The 18,997-nt window shown below is 47.5% G+C and overlaps 1 protein-coding gene across 1 annotated transcript in view; it reads left to right on the top strand.

Moving 5' to 3' along the window:
- Window positions 1-18,997, top strand: part of LOC311520438 (neuronal acetylcholine receptor subunit alpha-7-like) — a 126,832-nt gene that overhangs the window by 23,916 nt on the left and 83,919 nt on the right. The gene's annotated exons all lie outside the window — the stretch shown is intronic.

Raw genomic sequence — 18,997 nt, 5'->3', positions numbered from 1 at the left:
ATGTAGATAGAGCTGCAGTGAGGGCATAGTATTTGCAGCCAGGGACCAGCGCTCCATGGTGCTGGGTGGTGTACAAACACAGAATAAGAGACAGCCTGTGCTGCAGAGAGCAGACAACCTAAGCATAAGATGAGAGAAGATAGGTGGAAGCACCAGGTAACAATGAGACAAAGGTCAGCATGACAAGCAACAGCCCCTTTGTAAGGTCACAGCAGAGAGTTCTAAGGAGCGAGATGAATCAGGGCAATGTGGTGACCACGCAGATGGTTATGGGTTGCTCCTCCAGGGACAGGGGGTTGCATGAGGACAGAGTGCAGAGGTGCTCATTTGAAAATTGAATCAATGGGTGTTGATGGCTGGGATCATTACCGGAGGGGAGTCAGGAATTGGCATCTCAACAGCATATGAGGGACGACAGGAAGGGCAGCCATTGGCTGTGAAGGACCTTAAAAGTGACGCCAGGTACTTTGACGCAGCAAAGAAGCGGGAGCCAGGGGAGGAACTACAAGAAGAGTTTCAGAGTAACAGCCATGTTAGTCTGTATTCGCAAAAAGAAAAGGAGTACTTGTGGCACCTTAGAGACTAACCAATTTATTAGAGCATAAGCTTTTGTGAGCTACAGCTTCACATCAGATGAAGTGAGCTGTAGCTCACAAAAGCTTATGCTCTAATAAATTGGTTAGTCTCTAAGGTGCCACAAGTACTCCTTTTCTTTTTACAAGAAGAGTGACATACTCAAAGCAATGAGCTAGGGAATATATCTTTGCAGTATCGTGAATGGATATGAAAGCGGTAGGACAGAATAGGTTAAGGCCACAGAGGAAGCAAGCAAGAGGAGACGCAAGAGGAGAGCCTGGGTAAGAGTTTTAGCCATGTGGCTGGAGAAGAAAGGCTGGATCTTAGAGGTGTTTGGCAGGAAGAACTGGAAGATGTTTTAGGAATTAAAGTGTGTATGCCAAAAGTTGACACAGAATTTCAGGAATAGTGTCACTGATGCCATATACGGAGGTATTATCATTGCTTTGCCCCTACTTGATATCCTCCTGCTTACAGAACCATGTTAGCTCTTCTAGCTACAGCCCTGCATCAGAAGCTTGTGTTCACTTGGTTCGGCCCCTGTCCCTGCCAGCTGGGCTCAGGCGGGGAGCAGAGGAGGCCACTGCCCCAGCCAGGCTCTCTCAGGCAGCTGCTGCACTGCACAGAGTCAGTGACCTGGAGTGGCCAGCTTCAGTCACATGAGAAGCAGCTCTGTCCCGCTTCCCACCTGGGCCCAGCCCCCAGGGAGAGCAGCCAAACGCACCGGGGGAGGTGCAGTGGGAGAAGGGGACAGCCAGCCCTCCCCATCAAGTGACTCTGGAGAGTGCAGTGGACCCGGGCTGGGCACAGGGTCCACTGGGCAGAGGAGACATGTGTGGTGGTCACGTGCTCCCCCAGCATCAGGAGGCACGAGTCGTCTGTGCCTATCCCCATCATTATTTATCACTCCATCAATTTTTATCTCATCTGGATGTTTTGCCAGCAATGATTGTATATATTCTTCCAGGTCACTGATAAAAATACTGATTAGTGTCAAGCCAAGAGCAGACCCCTGTGGGACCCTCACTCAAACCCACTTCCAATGGCCTGCTACTGCCTCTCCCATTCAGGTGTGTGTGGGAAGATCATTAGCTCTGCCCCACAGTGCACTGGCTAGCGGGCTGGGGAAGGATTCGGTGCCAGGCATAGGGTGGTGCAGTTCACTTCCTATACCAGAGAATGGTGAGAACCAAGGAGTTGGAGTCACAATCTCAGGCTCAGCAGATAACACAGTTCAACCAGCACCGTTCTGTAGCAGGAGTCACAGAATTAGAGCACGTTGCATCACCTCACTGTACTGGTACTTGCCCAGATTGCTAGGCAAAGCCCCAACCCTCACGCACTCCACCCGCTGAACTCCCAGGGAAGGTCACCAGAGCTCCTCACACAGTGAAGTTACCAGACCAGGCTAGGAGATGCCCGAAATCATAGAAATCCCACACGTCCTGGCTATCTCAGGTGCCCATGCAGTCTGTAGGATAGTGTGCCTATGTACTCGCAGTGCTGCGTTCACCATTGTGCAAATCTTACTCGCTTCAGGGATCACTCACTCGCATAAATCACCTTATTGGGCCTAATGGAAACATGCACAGGAGTTCACCAACAGGTGTAAGCCTTGCACAACTGGCTGGAATTGTTTACTGCTTTCCCTGTCCAGGAAGGGAACATGAAAAGAAAAAAAAAACAGACCAGAATTTACCAGCCTGTTTTAAAATTGCATGACAGGATTAGGGGGATTATCCCACTGGTTAGCCCAGTTCACCTCTCTCCTTCTATTAGACGAGGACCTGGCTTGACATCACATCTATAAAACATTATACAGCAGCTGGAGGAATCTGCTTCCACACTGGCTCTCTTGAACCAAGTCAGGTCTAAACTCAACCAACATGGTAAAAAACAGGTTCTGTGGCATACAGACTCCCTTCTGCAACATGGAAAGGCAAGATGCCTCTCAAGGCTCCATAATTTGCTCTCCATAATGATGAATGCCACGTCACATGGAGAAATCCACATCCTCCCCCCTTCACAAATGTAATGCCAACAGACCCCGGTTGTCGGCAGGCGGGATTGAACCTGGGACTTTTGGAGATTAGTGCATGAGCTTCTACTGCATGAGTTTAAAGCCATATGGCTGTTAGCTAAGGCTGCAGAGCAAACTCATTAAGCTCTCTCTACATGGTCTCAGTGCCACTAGATGGGACAGAACACCACACCCATGAGGTGTGTGGGTTACACAAATAAAAATTTAAAAGCATAAATTGCTTGGATTAGGTTTGGTGCTGCTGGCACCAGCAGTTTGTCTCTGGGATTAATTTAGCATTTACTTAGAAGCCAGTTGTAGCAAACCAAAGCCCTTGAGAATGTATTTTCCATATATCAAAGATATGGCACATGGATGCCAGTGCACGGCACTCTATCACTAGAGCTCAGGGTTCCAGACACAGACCTAAATCACAGCTAAAGCTGACACAGCCCACGTTTGCATGGGAGTCGGTGCACTGCAGAATTGATTAGCCCTTCCAGTCTTGCCCAGAAAACCGATACTTTCTAGGCACTTCCCTGCACTGTCAGCTGCAGAGATGTGTATTTGTTGTGCACAGTCATACACTATTATTTCTTTTGGAGTCACCCCTACTGGCCACAACTGAGACTGAGGCCCCATCTACACACAGTGAGACCCCAAGGAGTTGGCTGTCTACCTAGACATAAAGAGTGGGAGGGGAAATAGAGGCATAGAGAGGGGAAACGACTTCCCAGGGTCACACAGGAAGTCACTGGCAGAGCTGGGAAACAGAACATAGGTCTCCTAAATCCCAGTTCACTATGTGACCTCTCCAATGAATTACACTGCATATGCGCCATTTACAATATAGCTCATTTGTATGCATGGTCTCCTTCATAGTGCTGTTACCCTCCAGCTCTGTAGCAGAACTCAGTGGATCCCAGCTGATGAGGGAGGGGGCTTGGATGGATGGATGGATGGAGGGCCAGTTACAAGGAACTGTTCCTAGTTGCCCAAAGCCCCACTAATGTAAGGGGGAGCAAAATGTGGTCCAAGAAGAGTGAGAATCCTGACAAACTATTTTGGAAATTGCCATGTACACAATACTGTGAGCACCAGGCCCTTTTGTTATGCACTTTTTTATTGTAGTATAGTCAGAATAAACAAAAAAGTGTTTATTCACAGACTCTGAAGACAGGGAAATAGCCGAGTGTTAGATTATGGCTTCAGAAAACTTGCAAATTCTCAGCTTTGTCTCAACATTTCCCATCATATCTGCCCATGGCATTCTTACAGAACTATTGGGACTCATAGAAACCACTTGCCAGACAAAGGGCAAATTTCCTCCAGGACAATTGACTTGCTCCAGAAATTCTGCATCAACCACCTTTCTCAGAACACCATACTTGCTATCAGGAAGTCACCTCCCTATACACCAACATTCCTCACCCCAGCATTGCTGCTTGCCTCAAATATCCACAAGACAATGAACAACAGTTTGAGGTGGACATCTAACATCTCCAAACTCATCCATTTCATCCTTACCCAAAACATTTACATTCAAACACTTTGTCCAAACTGTTGGAAACAGCCATGGGTACTAGGAAGGTTCTCCAATATGCGAACCTCTTCATGGGCCACCTTGTGGAAGAATTTCTGGAAAAATGCAACTAAAAACTGACTATGTATCTGGATAGTTTTCATCCTCTGGACAGATGACCCAAATTTCCTCAGATTTCCACTACAACTTCAACTACCATCATTCACTCCTGCACCAGCATCAACTTCCTGGATACCACAATCAGCTTCAACAATGGCCCTACGGACAACTTATATACAACAAATGCACAGATCACCACACCTACCTTCTCAGATCCAGCAACCACGCCAAACACCAAGAAACCGGTTATCTACAGCCATGGCCTCAGATAACACAGGATAAACTTTCAGGAGAAGGTCTGGGATATACACCTTAAAACATTTAAAACAGCCTTCACCAAACAAGGACACTGTACCAGAGAAGTAGATCACATCATAGAATCACAGAATCATAGAATATCAGGGTTGGAAGGGACCTCAGGAGGTCATCTAGTCCAACCCCCTGCTCAAAGCAGGACCAATCCCCAACTAAATCATCACTGAAGACATTTAACAGAACCAGACCCAGGACCAATCCCTACAGGACCCGACTTGTTATGCCCTTCCAGCTTGACTGTGAACCACTGATAACTACTCTCTGGGAATGTTTTTCTCATCAGTTATGCACCCACCTTATAGTATCTCCATCGAGGTTGTATTTCCCTAGTTTGTTTATGAGAAGGTCATGTGAAACAGTATCAAAAGCTTTACTAAAGTCAAGATATACCACATCTACCACTTCCCCTCTATCCACAAGACTTGTTACTCTGTCAAAGAAAGCTATCAGGTTGGCTTGACATGATTTGTTCTTGACAAATCCATGCTGACTGTTATTTATCTTCTAGGTGTCTACAAATTGATTGCTTAATTATTTGCTCCATTATCTTTCCAGGTACTAAACTTAAGTTGACTGGTCTGTAATTCCCCAGATTTTATAGAGTAGCACTATATTTGCCCTCTTCCAGTCCTCTTCCATCTCCCATGAGTTTTTGAAGATAATTGCTAATGGCCCAGATATCTCCTTCAGTATTCTAGGATGGATTTCATCAGGCCCTGGCAACTTGAAGACATCTAACTTTGTCCAAGCACAAATCTCAGCAACAGATTATGTGCTCTCCTTTCAATTCTGCCTATTAAGAATAAAACATTCCACTCCCCTTTAATGCAACTCCCAGTAACCTACCCTTTTCCTGACGGCCTGGGAAAAACAGATGGGCCTTGCAGCATGCACTGAACATCAACTGACTCCAGCTTTGTTGCACCAACGATGGGAAAATCAATTCAACACGTGGGTTCCTGTCACTGAGAATACCATGTCAGCAGCTGCCTCCTGCACTTCCTGGGTCAAACTGCATTAGTTTTCCTGCACTAGGCTTTGAACCTCTCAAATTCTAGGCTTTGCCAAGGGACTCCCAGAGGCCTCAGTGCAATTTGGAGATGGGTTGCTCTAGGTTACTGTGGCTTTCCATGGGCCACTCTGCTGCTGAGAATAGCAAGAGCACAACCTGCTCCAGTCAGCTCCCGGCTCTGGCACAACCCTACATTGGGAGCTGTGAGGTAGGCAGCATGGGATCCTCTAGGGTGGGGGGCAATCCGGTCAGTTTGCTCCCCTGTATGCCAGGTTGCAATGGAATGGACAATCTGACTGGTTTTGGTTGGAAGCACCAAAATTCTGCAAGGGCAGTGTGGGGCCTGATCCTGCTACTCTCAGGATCCCAATCCTAACTGGTCTCTCAGGCTTGGTCTACACTACAGACTTATGGCAGTATAACTAAGTCGCTCAGGGGTGTGGAAAATCCATACCCCTGAGCAATGCAGTTATACAGACCTCACTCCCAGTGTGCACAATGCTATATCAACCGGAGGGCTTCTCGCATTGATGTAGCTACAACAATTGGAGCTGACAGGAGAAGCTCTCATCGGAGTAGGTAGTGTCTTCACGAAGTGCTACAGCCCCACAGATGCATGGGAACAGCTGCGCTGCTGTGTGTGTAGCCACGCCCTTGGTTATTCAGCCTTTTATTAGACCCACATCCAATGGTGCTACACAAAGGACTAAGAACTACTCATGTGAGGAAGGGCTGAAGGCTTGTGCCCTGTTCTCATGGGGAGTGGGGACATGACGAGAAGCAGGCAGTATGGCAAGTTTCATGAGAAAGTTTCTGCGGTAAGGTTGTTATACCGAGCTGTGAACTTTTTGAAGTTCACCAGTCTTGGAATAAAAATTGTTGATTCCATTGTCTGGACAAGAACTTTAACAGATAAAGATGCCCAGGTCTGGGCTACGTCTGAATGTTTTGAAAAAAAAAAAAAGATTTGTTAAAACTCCCACCTCACAATGCCCTTGCTGCATCACAGAGTTAATAACTTCATTTAAAACTCTTCCTAGACAAGAGACATCTCCGTGGCTCCCTGTAATTACTGCGTGCCATTCCACTACAGATTATACATTGCTGAGTACGAGCTTGGAGAACTTCATTCGTCTCTTGGCCCCAGCTCCTGCCTAGTTCCAAAATAAGGGCCTGGCTATCTCTTAGCCTCATCAGCCCCTGCAGTCTCATCTCTTCTCAGGAAAGCGGAGATCGCCATGACATGTCCGAGAGCCTGGAATGCTGCCAAAACACTTTGGGCCCCACCCTGTGGTCCTTGCTCACACGCCCTGCTGACTTCATGGGACTACTTACGTGGGAGAATGCTACTGAGCCTGAATAAAGCTTTGTCTCCACACACAAAAGTGCTTCTGTTATTTCACAAGTAGAGAGGTCTGGTTGCACCGCTCTGAGGCAGGGTGACCCAGGCTGGGGGAGTGTGGGTCTTTGGCCCCCTCTCCTAGCCAGCCAAGGTAAAGACGTTTACGAATCTGTTCCTGGCGATGTAGTTGTTCCTTTGCTCAAGCAGGAGCATCTCAGGCTTTTTGATCGAGAGGTCTCCGGTTCAGGCTCTGCAGCCAACCCAGCCAGGGGCACCTTTGCATAAGCCTTCAGTGAATTTGCTCCGGCTGAAGTGTTTCGGTCCTAGAGCCCAGGCGCTGCAGCTACATTGGTAGAGCCTCCCCCATAATGCTGTTCCCCCTCGGTGCTCTCTCCGCTCACCCATTCGTCCACCGAGCAATCCCAGGATGAGCAAACCAGAAGCATGTGTGGAAGAAAATGGCAGTTTAGGTGGCCAAAAGGATGATTTTTCTGCCTTCATCCAGCATTTTCAGAAAGGGTGTGTATGCCCAGGGGGGCCCTGCATACCCAGGGGGGAGCAGAGAGCAAAGGGGTGGGGACAGGGTGTGGTACAAGGCACAATTGTTCACACGGCACTTTCAAAAGCCCAAAAAGGGGCCGTTCCTGTGTAAAATACACATTCCATCAACACACAAAGACATTAACTCTGACCCAGATTAATGCTGGTCTTATAGAGCTAAGCTTGTTGTGTTTTAATAAGCCATGAATGGCTTGATCAGAAAAATTTGTGCATTATGGGGGCGTTATAATATTTTAAAGCCCTTAGCTGTTCATTTTAAGTAGGTGGCTTCACAAACAAAATGTTTAATTAATTTTTCCAGGAAGTGGTTTTATTAGAAAAGTGAATGATTTATATTAATATACAGATTTTTTTTACTGTATAAACTGTTGCTGAAAACAAGACAACAGTATTATTCTACTGTCAACTATTCAGCTGCTTGTATGCTCTTGGTCTGGATGGAGGAATTCAGGGAATTCTGGGAAAGTGCTTCAACATAGGTGCTGCTACAGCTAGAGTGGGTCTTCTATGTACAACTGATCTGAAGAAACCAGGTTGCTGAGCACGGACACATTAATTGCTTGAGGACCAAGCTGTATGAACGGTAACATTTAGCCTTGAAATGATCCAGTTCTCTAGGACAGATGCACTTTAGAGGCCATGTACTGTTTTGAATGTGGTAGGGGAGACTGCAGGGTGGAAGGGGTTAAATTACTGCACTTCCCTACTTTGCATTTTGTGACTCACCCTAGCTGTTTGGGTTACATGTATTTACACCAGTGGAGATGCTGGCCCCGGTCTTCACTGAGCTCTGCATTTTGCAGCATGTGAGAAACGAAAATAAAAAAGTGAGGGATACAGACAAATATAAATATGCTAGTAATATGCACCCGTTGACATTATTCCTAGTATAGCATCTGGATTCACTAGATTAAACCATAATCCTTATAGTACATCCTGTACAAATCTTTTCCAGCCAGATAACTTCCACTGTGTAAACTCGACCAGTCAAGACTGAAACAGACAGAGAACATGAAACAAAGCCATAATCATGAAAGGATTATTCAGTAGGTATTTCGAATTTATAAAGTATTAATGAAAAAATGACTTTCAGCCCCTACAGACTAAGAGAATCATTTTTCATTAATATCTTCTGCATTTACTTGTGATTTTACTGAGTAACCTGTGTGATATTTACTCTTTATTTGTAGAAAAATCCCCAGCAAACTGTGCATCTCATTCATGCCATTTATTACCAGGGGCCCAATTTCTCTACTGACACTATTGTAAATCAAGAGTAGCTTCACTGAAGTAGGTGTAATTACAGATATAAAACTGGTGTGAGTGAGATGAGAATTAGGCCCTGCATCACTATAAATGCTGAAAAATCTCTGATTAATAATCATGAAGAGTAGGTATTAAAATGCCAAGGCAGAAAAAATTATGCATACGGCTGTGTCATAAATATAAAGGAAAGGGTAAACCCCTTTAAAATCCCTCCTTGCCAGAGGAAAAAACCCTGTAAAGGGTTAAGAAGCTAAAGGTAACCTCCCTGGCACCTGACCAAAATGACCAATGAGGAGACAAGATACTTTCAAAAGCTGGGAGGAGGGAGAGAAACAAAGGGTCTGTGTCTGTCTGTATGCTGCTTTTGCTGGGGATAGACCAGGAATGGAGTCTTAGAACTTTAGTAAGTAATCTAGCTAGGTATGTGTTAGATTATGATTTCTTTAAATGGCTGAGAAAAGAACTGTGCTGAATAGAATGACTATTCCTGTGTGTGTGTCTTTTTTGTAACTTAAGGTTTTGCCTAGAGGGATTCTCTATGTTTTGAATCTAATTACCCTGTAAGGTATCTACCATCCTGATTTTACAGAGGTGATTCCTTTACTTCTATTAAAAGTCTTCTTGTAAGAAAACTGAATGCTTTTTCATTGTTCTCAGATCCAAGGGTTTGGGTCTGTGGTCACCTATGCAAATTGGTGAGGATTTTTACCAAACCTTCCCCAGGAAGTGGGGTGCAAGGGTTGGGAGGATTTTGGGGGGAAAGACATGTCCAAACTACGTTTCCCAGTAAACCCAGTTAGAGTTTGGTGGTGGCAGTGGAGATCCAGGGACAAAGGATAAAATTAATTTGTACCTTGGGGAAGTTTTAACCTAAGCTGGTGAAAGTAAGCTTAGGAGGTTTTCATGCAGGTCCCCACATCTGTACCCTAGAGTTCAGAGTGGGGGAGGAACCTTGACAGGCTGCTAGACCACTAAAACTAAACCCAGTACGCTCTCTTGTGAGGCCAACCTACTCTGACCAATTTTGAACTCTGGAAAAAACAAACAATTGGTTCCTACATCAGTGTGGAAACTGCTTGAGAACTGGTGATGCTAATGTCAAAGAGTCATGAATTATTGTTTCAACTAAGTTCCGAGTGTCAGGCATTATCAAAATGCCCATTTTACATAAGCCAACTAACTGCATCATGATTTAAATGTGAAACAACTCCAAAGTTAGGAAATGCCAGAATTAAGGTTGCCTGTATTACATTATCACATACTATTTTTTTCCTCAGGACCCTTGTCTTAGTCAGTGCACAGGATGGAAGGTGCTCACTTAATGAGCAGCTATTCAAAATGTTTTTTACACAATGTTCAATGTGTGGCCCCAGGCCTTGTTTACTGAATACTAGTCACACCCTGCTCTGAAGACAGAATTATTAGTTTCCTCAGGGGCTTTTCCATGGCACTCATCACTGTAGTATTTGATTGCTTCACAAACAGGACTGAATGTATTTGCAGAACTCCCCTGTGAGCTGAGAGAATATTATTATGCCCCTTTTACAGATGGGGAGCTGAGGCACAGAGAGATTAAGGTCAAAAGTATCCACTAATTTTGGGTACTCAATTTGAGACCCCCTAGGACCTGATTTTTCAGAGTGCTTAGCAACATAGGAAGTTTTTGACAGGAAGTTTTTGGAAAGCGTAGGGGACAATTTCCTGGCGCAAGTGCTAGAGGAGCCAACTAGGGGGGGCGCTTTTCTTGACCTGCTGCTCACAAACCGGGTAGAATTAGTGGGGGAAGCAAAAGTGGATGGGAATCTGGGAGGCAGTGACCATGAGTTGGTTGAGTTCAGGATCCTGACGCAGGGAAGAAAGGTAAGCAGCAGGATACGGACCCTGGACTTCAGGAAAGCAGACTTCGACTCCCTCAGGGAACGGATGGCCAGGATCCCCTGGGGGACTAACTTGAAGGGGAAAGGAGTCCAGGAGAGCTGGCTGTATTTCAAGGAATCCCTGTTGAGGTTACAGGGACAAACCATCCCAATGAGTCGAAAGAATAGTAAATATGGCAGGCGACCAGCTTGGCTTAATGGTGAAATCCTAGCGGATCTTAAACATAAAAAAGAAGCTTACAAGAAGTGGAAGGTTGGACATATGACCAGGGAAGAGTATAAAAATATTGCTCGGGCATGTAGGAATGTTATCAGGAGGGCCAAATCGCACCTGGAGCTGCAGCTAGCCAGAGATGTCAAGAGTAACAAGAAGGGTTTCTTCAGGTATGTTGGCAACAAGAAGAAAGCCAAGGAATGTGTGGGCCCCTTACTGAATGAGGGAGGCAACCTAGTGACAGAGGATGTGGAAAAAGCTAATGTACTCAATGCTTTTTTTGCCTCTGTCTTCACGAACAAGGTCAGCTCCCAGACTACTGCACTGGGCAGCACAGTATGGGGAAGAGATGGCCAGCCCTCTGTGGAGATAGAGGTGGTTAGGGACTATTTAGAAAAGCTGGATGTGCACAAGTCCATGGGGCCGGACGAGTTGCATCCGAGAGTGCTGAAGGAATTGGCGGCTGTGATTGCAGAGCCATTGGCCATTATCTTTGAAAACTCGTGGCGAACGGGGGAAGTCCCGGATGACTGGAAAAAGGCTAATGTAGTGCCAATCTTTAAAAAAGGGAAGAAGGAGGATCCTGGGAACTACAGGCCAGTCAGCCTCACCTCAGTCCCTGGAAAAATCATGGAGCAGGTCCTCAAAGAATCAATCCTGAAGCACTTGCATGAGAAGAAAGTGATCAGGAACAGCCAGCATGGATTCACCAAGGGAAGGTCATGCCTGACTAATCTAATCGCCTTTTATGATGAGATTACTGGTTCTGTGGATGAAGGGAAAGCAGTGGATGTATTGTTTCTTGACTTTAGCAAAGCTTTTGACACGGTCTCCCACAGTATTCTTGTCAGCAAGTTAAGGAAGTATGGGCTGGATGAATGCACTACAAGGTGGGTAGAAAGCTGGCTAGATTGTCGGGCTCAATGGGTAGTGATCAATGGCTCCATGTCTAGTTGGCAGCCGGTATCAAGTGGAGTACCCCAAGGGTCGGTCCTGGGGCCGGTTTTGTTCAATATCTTCATAAATGATCTGGAGGATGGTGTGGATTGCACTCTCAGCAAATTTGCGGATGATACTAAACTGGGAGGAGTGGTAGATACGCTGGAGGGGAGGGATAGGATACAGAAGGACCTAGACAAATTGGAGGATTGGGCCAAAAGAAATCTGATGAGGTTCAATAAGGATAAGTGCAGGGTCTTGCACTTAGGACGGAAGAACCCAATGCACAGCTACAGACTAGGGACCGAATGGCTAGGCAGCAGTTCTGCGGAAAAGGACCTAGGGGTGACAGTGGATGAGAAGCTGGATATGAGTCAGCAGTGTGCCCTTGTTGCCAAGGACAATGGCATTTTGGGATGTATAAGTAGGGGCATAGCGAGCAGATCGAGGGATGTGATCGTTCCCCTCTATTCGACATTGGTGAGGCCTCATCTGGAGTACTGTGTCCAGTTTTGGGCCCCACACTTCAAGAAGGATGTGGATAAATTGGAGAGAGTCCAGCGAAGGGCAACAAAAATGATTAGGGGACTGGAACACATGAGTTATGAGGAGAGGCTGAGGGAGCTGGGCTTGTTTAGCCTGCAGAAGAGAAGAATGAGGGGGGATTTGATAGCTGCTTTCAACTACCTGAAAGGGGGTTCCAAAGAGGATGGCTCTAGACTGTTCTCAATGGTAGCAGATGACAGAACGAGGAGTAATGGTCTCAAGTTGCAGTGGGGGAGGTTTAGATTGGATATTAGGAAAAACTTTTTCACTAAGAGGGTGGTGAAACACTGGAATGCGTTACCTAGGGAGGTGGTAGAATCTCCTTCCTTAGAGGTTTTTAAGGTCAGGCTTGAGAAAGCCCTGGCTGGGATGATTTAACTGGGAATTGGTCCTGCTTTGAGCAGGGGGTTGGACTAGATGACCTTCTGGGGTCCCTTCCAACCCTGATATTCTATGATTCTATATAGTAGCATTTAATACGTTCACAGCACAGCTTCCAGAGAGTGCAGTTATAGCTCTGAGTGCTCAGCACTTCTGCACATCAGAACCCAGGGTCTCAAGTCAGGCCCCCAGAAAATGAGGAACACCAGTTAGTGACCACTGTGAAGAGTCTGGTGTGGCTGACTTGCCCAACATCACTCAGGAAATTAGTGGCAAGGATAGAATCCAGTTCCTCAGAGCAGCCTGCAACTGCCATCACCATGATACCCTCCTGTTTCTTCCTTTAGTGTCCTGCCTCTTCTGAGATACACTTTCCACCATCTGTGTTCCCCCCTTCTGGGGTTTGTATGGCAGTCCAGCAGTCCAGCCACTTCCCCACTGGTGGTAGTAGTGGGGGGAGACCCGGGCCCACCCACTACTCTGGGTCCCAACCCAGGGACCCTGTAGATGGCAGCCACATGCTGCATCCCCTCCAAGTTCTCAGTACATTTTTCTGGGCCACCTCCCCACAGCCCCAGCACCTTCTTCACCCTATTCCTTGCAGCTTCTCTTATTGGCTGCATCTCCTGCACAGCCTCAATAGGGTTCTATTAACCCCTCATATGCCAGTGTGGTGATGGGGTGTCCACCCGAGGTCCTACTGACAACAGCCTCTTTCACTGCACAACTCAGATTCATTCCCAAAGTACTTCATCTCATTTTCCCTCCTATTCTAGCCTCCACCCTCTCAGGCTCCTTGTCCCACCTTTCCCCACCCCAAGGCCCAGCTCTTGGCCTCTCTGCAGTTGAATCAGGCAGTTTCCTCCTCCACTCTTAGCTCAGCAATGGGGGTTTTGAGAGATCAGGAGAGACAGGCTCCTTGTTCTCAGTTCTGGTGTCCAGGCCACTGAGAACAGCCCAGCTCCATCCTCTTTGGAACCCCTCTTCAGGTAGTTGAAGGCTGCTATCAAATCCCCTCCCCCGCACTCACGCTTCTCTTCTGCAGACTAAATAAGCCCAGCGCCCTCAGCCTCTCCTCGTAAGTCATGTGCCCCAGCCCTCTAATAATTTTTGTTGCCCTCCGCTGGACTTTCTCCAATTTATCCACATCCTTTCTATAGTAGGGCCCCCAAAACTGGGTGCAATACTCCAGATGTAGCCTCACCTGTGCCAAATAGAGGGGAATAATCACTTCCCTTGATCTGCTGGCAATGCTCCTACTAATGCATCATAGAAGGCAATCAAGTTGGTCAGGCATGACTTGCCCTTGATGAATCCATGTTGACTTCCTGATCACCTTCCTCTCCTCCAACTGCTTCAAAATGGATTTTTTGGGGACCTGCTCCATGATTTTTCTGGGGACTGAGGTGAGGCTGACCGGTTTGTATTTCCTCAGATTCTCCGTCTTCCTTTTTAAAAAAAAAATATGGGCACTATATTTGCCTTTTTCCAATCATCCAGAACCTCCCCCAATCCCCACGAGTTTTCAAAGATAATGGCCAATGGCTCAGAAAATCACATAAGCCAACTCCCTCAGCACCCTCAGATGCATTAGATCCAGACCTATGGACTTGTGCATGTCCAGCTTTTCTAAATAGTCCTTAACCTGTTCTTTCACTACTGAAGGCTGCTCACCTCCTCCCCATACTGTGCTGCCCAGGACAGCAGTCTGGGAGCTGACCTAGTCTGTGAAGACCGAGGCAAAAAAAGCATTGAGTACTTCAGCTTTTTCCACATCTGTCACTAGGTTGCCTCCCCCATTCAGTAAGGGGCCCACACATTCCCTGACCTTCTTCTTGTTGCTAACATACCTGTAGAAACCCTTCTTGTTACCCTTCACATCCCTCGCTAGCTGCAACTCCAATTGTGCTTTGGCCTTCCTGATTACACCCCTGCATGCTCAAGCAATATCTTTATACTCCTCCCTAGTCATCTGTCCAAGTTTCCACTTCTTGTAAGCTTCTTTTTTGTGTTAAGCCAAACTGGTTGCCTGCCATATTTGCTATTCTTTCTGCACATTGGGATGATTTGTTCCTGTGCCCCCAATAAGGATTCTTTAAAATACAGCCAGCTCTCCTGGACTCCTGTCCTCCTCAATTAGCCTCCCAGGGGATCCTGCCCATCAGTTCCCTGAGAGAGTCAAGGTCTGCTTTTCTGAAGTCCAAGGTCTGTATTATGCTGCTGTCCACCCTGTCCAGACCTGGACCTTTCCCTTTGCTAAAGCCTGGTTGTATCAAGGAAACCATGCTTGGTAAACTGTTAAGTGATTTTATTCCTCTAAGAAAGTGTCTTAGCTTGATATCAGTTTAGAAACTACCCAGGTGAAAGAAAGAACAGTTAGAAGAGCAATGTGTGTATGGAATCAGCCACAGTAAGCTGCAATGCAAGGTATTTAGATTGGTCTGTGTGAAAAGTGTGCTTGTGGCAAGCTATGTGGCTAGTGTGTCTTATTTTTAAAGCCATTTGCACAGGATGCAAAACTGCACATGCCTTCCTACATTACAGACCACTCCTAGAAAACAAGCCATTGCATCAGAGTGGTCAGGTAGAAGGAATCTGAAATGAATAGAGATCAACGTTTAGGGCTGGATGCTGAAATGGTTTAAGAGCTGCATATTTAAGACATTTCAAAGTTTGGCCTGATGTGAGTGTGGACATTGCACAAACCACGTGAAAATACAGGGCTGTTGGTGGGGAAAAAAAAAAGCCAGTAAAGATACTGATCTCACTCTGCAAAGACACTAACAAGTCAACAGACCAGACCCTCAGCTGGGGTCAATTGGCATAGCACCAGGGAAGATGATGGGGCTTCGATGATTTATGCCAGCTAAGGATCTGGCACATCATGCCTACCAGAGGCAGGGCCAGGGGATGGACTATTTTTGCTAGAGCACCACATTCCCAAGAACTCAGATGGTGACTTCTGGTAGGGAATGGTCTGATCGATTCCCCGGCTTGTCCCCATGCACCCCCTTGTGGCTGGGCACTCTAATGCCAGGGTTACCATCCCATACCCCTTTCAGGCCCCTAAGGACTCCACGACAGACGACCTTGCCTCAATAATATCCCTCTTGGGGGCCAGTTTATTACAAAACCATAGTGACAATAATCCATAATAAATTCCCCAAAACATAGTCCATTTATCACCCCCAGGGCATACAACCCTTAACATCCCATGACATCTAGTCCACTGGCATAGCAGGAACACCCACTGCTGGGAGTTCACCCTCACCAAGGGAGCCTCCATCATCTCCCTATTCCTCTTCTAGCTCGCCAGCGTGGAGGTACCAGTGGGTAAGCCCTACCACTGTTGCTTGGCCTACAGCCCTTACTTCTGTCTCGGAAATCAGAAGGCAACCTCCTCTGCTCTTCTGCTGCCTTCAGTGCCCTCTGGCCCTGGCTTTTTGGCTTGGGGAGGGGAGGAGAGGGTGCAGCCAGCAAAGCCCTCTGCTGTTCTTCAGCATTCCTCCAGAAACCTCCTACAGCTTCTTCAGGGGGTATCCTCCCTCTCTGAGTCTCCCTGATTCTTTACAGCCCCAGGTGCTGCCCCACCCTCTTGACTCACCCCCAGGAGCGCTGGTTCTGGCACAGGGGAGCTGGACCTGCTTCATTGAAAGGGGCCAGCCACCGTGTGACAGACTGACTGGGTTTACCTCTGCAGCACCCCTTTGTGGGCCATCAGGGCACAACTCACCCAGCACAGATCTCCACTGCTAGGTTCACCATCTCCTGCAAGGTCCGTGTAATGGTACCTTCCTCTCATGAGCAGCCCCTTCTGGTAACATGTGTCTGCAGTCTTTAAATAGTCCTGGCCCTGGTATCAGGCCATACCTCCAGGGCTTCCTCCCTAGAGACAACAATTTCACCATCGCTGGGCTCTTCTAGCCCCAGCTCTCCAGCTGGGCCACTAAGTAGTTCAGATCCCCTGCCAGGAGTTTATCACTGTCCTTCGCTAGTGGCCTATGGGGGATGGGGAGGACCCAGGCCTGCCCCCTACTCCAGGTCCCGGCCCAGGAACCCTAAGAATAGCAGTCGCATGCTACCATGTCCCTTTAATGAAACTGCCTTCATTTCCCTGGGCCATTTCCCTATGGGCCCAGCCTTCACTGATGCTTCACCCTTACCTCGGGGCTCTTCTACCTTCAGTCCCAGCAGCCACCCACGAGCTTGTTTTCACTCTAGTCCCTGCCAGCACTGAGCTGTCCATGGTGCCGGGAACATCATCTGCACTCTAGCTCCAGCAAAGAACTACCTCGGGTCTGCCCTGCAGCTCCTTTTTATGGATATGTCTAAACTATGAAATTAGGTTGAATTTATAGAAGTCGGTTTTTTAGAAATCGTTTTTATATATTCGAGTGTGTGTGTCCCCACAGAAAATGCTCTAAGTGCATTAAGTGCATTAACTCGGCGGAGTGCTTCCACCGTACTGAGGCAAGCGTTGACTTCTGGAGCGTTGCACTGTGGGTGGCTATCCCACAGTTCCCGCAGTCTCCACTGCCCATTGGAATTCTGGGTTGAGATCCCAGTGCCTGATGGGGTAAAAAACATTGTTGCGGGTGGTTCTGGGTACATGTAATCAGGCCCTCCCTCCCTCCCGCTGCGAAAGCAACAGCAGACAATCGTTTTGCACCTTTTTTCCTGAGTTACCTGTGCAGATGCAATACCACGGCAAGCATGGAGCCCGCTCAGCTCACAGTCACCGTATGTCTCCTGGGTGCTGGCAGACGTGGTACTGCATTGCTACACAGCAGCAGCAACCCATTGCCTTGTGGCAGCAGATGGTGCAATAGGACTGGTAGCCGTCATCGTCGTGTCCGAGGTGCTCCTGGTCGCCTCTGTAAGGTCGATCAGGAGCGCCTGGGCAGACATGGGCGCAGGGACTAAATTTGGAGTGACTCGACCAGGTCATTCTCTTTAGTCCTGCAGTCAGTCCTATTGAACCATCTTATGGTGAGCAGGCAGATGATTCAGATTGCTAGCAGTCCTATTGCACCATCTTATGCCGGGCAGGCAAGAGATGAGGATGGCTAGCAGTCCTATTGCACCATCTTCTGCCGAGCAGCCATGAGATGTGGATGGCTTGCAGTCCTGCACCATCTGCTGCCAGCCAAAGATGTAAAAGATAGATGGAGTGGATCAAAACAAGAAATAGGCAAGAAATAGACTAGATTTGTTTTGTACTTATTTGCTTCCCCCCTGTCTAGGGGACTCATTCCTCTGGATCACACTGCAGTCACTCACAGAGAAGGTGCAGCGAGGTAAATCTAGCCATGTATCAATCAGAGGCCAGATAAACCTGCTTGTTCCAATAAGAACAATTACTTAGGTGCACCATTTCTTATTGGAACCCTCCGTGAAGTCCTGCCTGAAATACTCCTTGATGTAAAGCCACCCCCTTTGTTGATTTTAATTCCTTGTAAGCCAACCCTGTAAGCCATGTCATCACTCGCCCCTCCCTCCGTCAGAGCAACAGCAGACAATCATTCCGCGCTTTTTTTCTGTGTGGACGCCATACCACGGCAAGCATGGAGCCCGCTCAGCTCACTTTGGCAATTAGGAGCACATTAAACACCACACGCATTATCCAGCAGTATATGCAGCACCAGAACCTGGCAAAGCGATACCGGACGAGTAGGCGACATCAGCGCGGTCACGTGAGTGATGAGGACATGGACACAGACTTCTCTGAAAGCATGGGCCCTGCCAATGCATGCATCATGGTGCTAATGGGGCAGGTTCATGCTGTGGAACGCCGATTCTGGGCTCGGGAAACAAGCACAGACTGGTGGAACCGCATAGTGTTGCAGGTCTGGGACGATTCCCAGTGGCTGCGAAACTTTCGCATGCGTAAGGGCACTTTCATGGAACTTGCAATAGCCCTGTGGAAGCTTGCAACGCCAGACAGCTACCGGTCAGTTGGTAATCAATTTGGAGTGGGCAAATCTACTGTGGGGGTTGCTGTGATGCAAGTAGTCAACGCAATCATTGAGCTGCTGCTATCAAAGGTAGTGACTCTGGGAAATGTGCAGGTCACACTAGATGGCTTTGCTGCAATGGGATTCCCTAACTGTGGTGGGGCCATAGACGGAACCCATATCCCTATCTTGGCACCGGAGCACCAAGCCGCCGAGTACATAAACCGCAAGGGGTACTTTTCAATAGTGCTGCAAGTCTGGTGGATCACAAGGGATGTTTCACCAACATCAACGTGGGATGGCTGGGAAAGGTACATGATGCTCGCATCTTCAGGAACTCTGGTCTGTTTCA

Source organism: Lepidochelys olivacea, assembly GCF_965140295.1.
Source record: "Lepidochelys olivacea isolate rLepOli2 genome assembly, chromosome: 5".
Taxonomy (NCBI): Eukaryota; Metazoa; Chordata; order Testudines; family Cheloniidae; genus Lepidochelys; species Lepidochelys olivacea.
The sequence above is the reverse complement of the archived record's forward strand: the minus strand, read 5'-3'. Positions and strand labels throughout refer to the sequence as shown.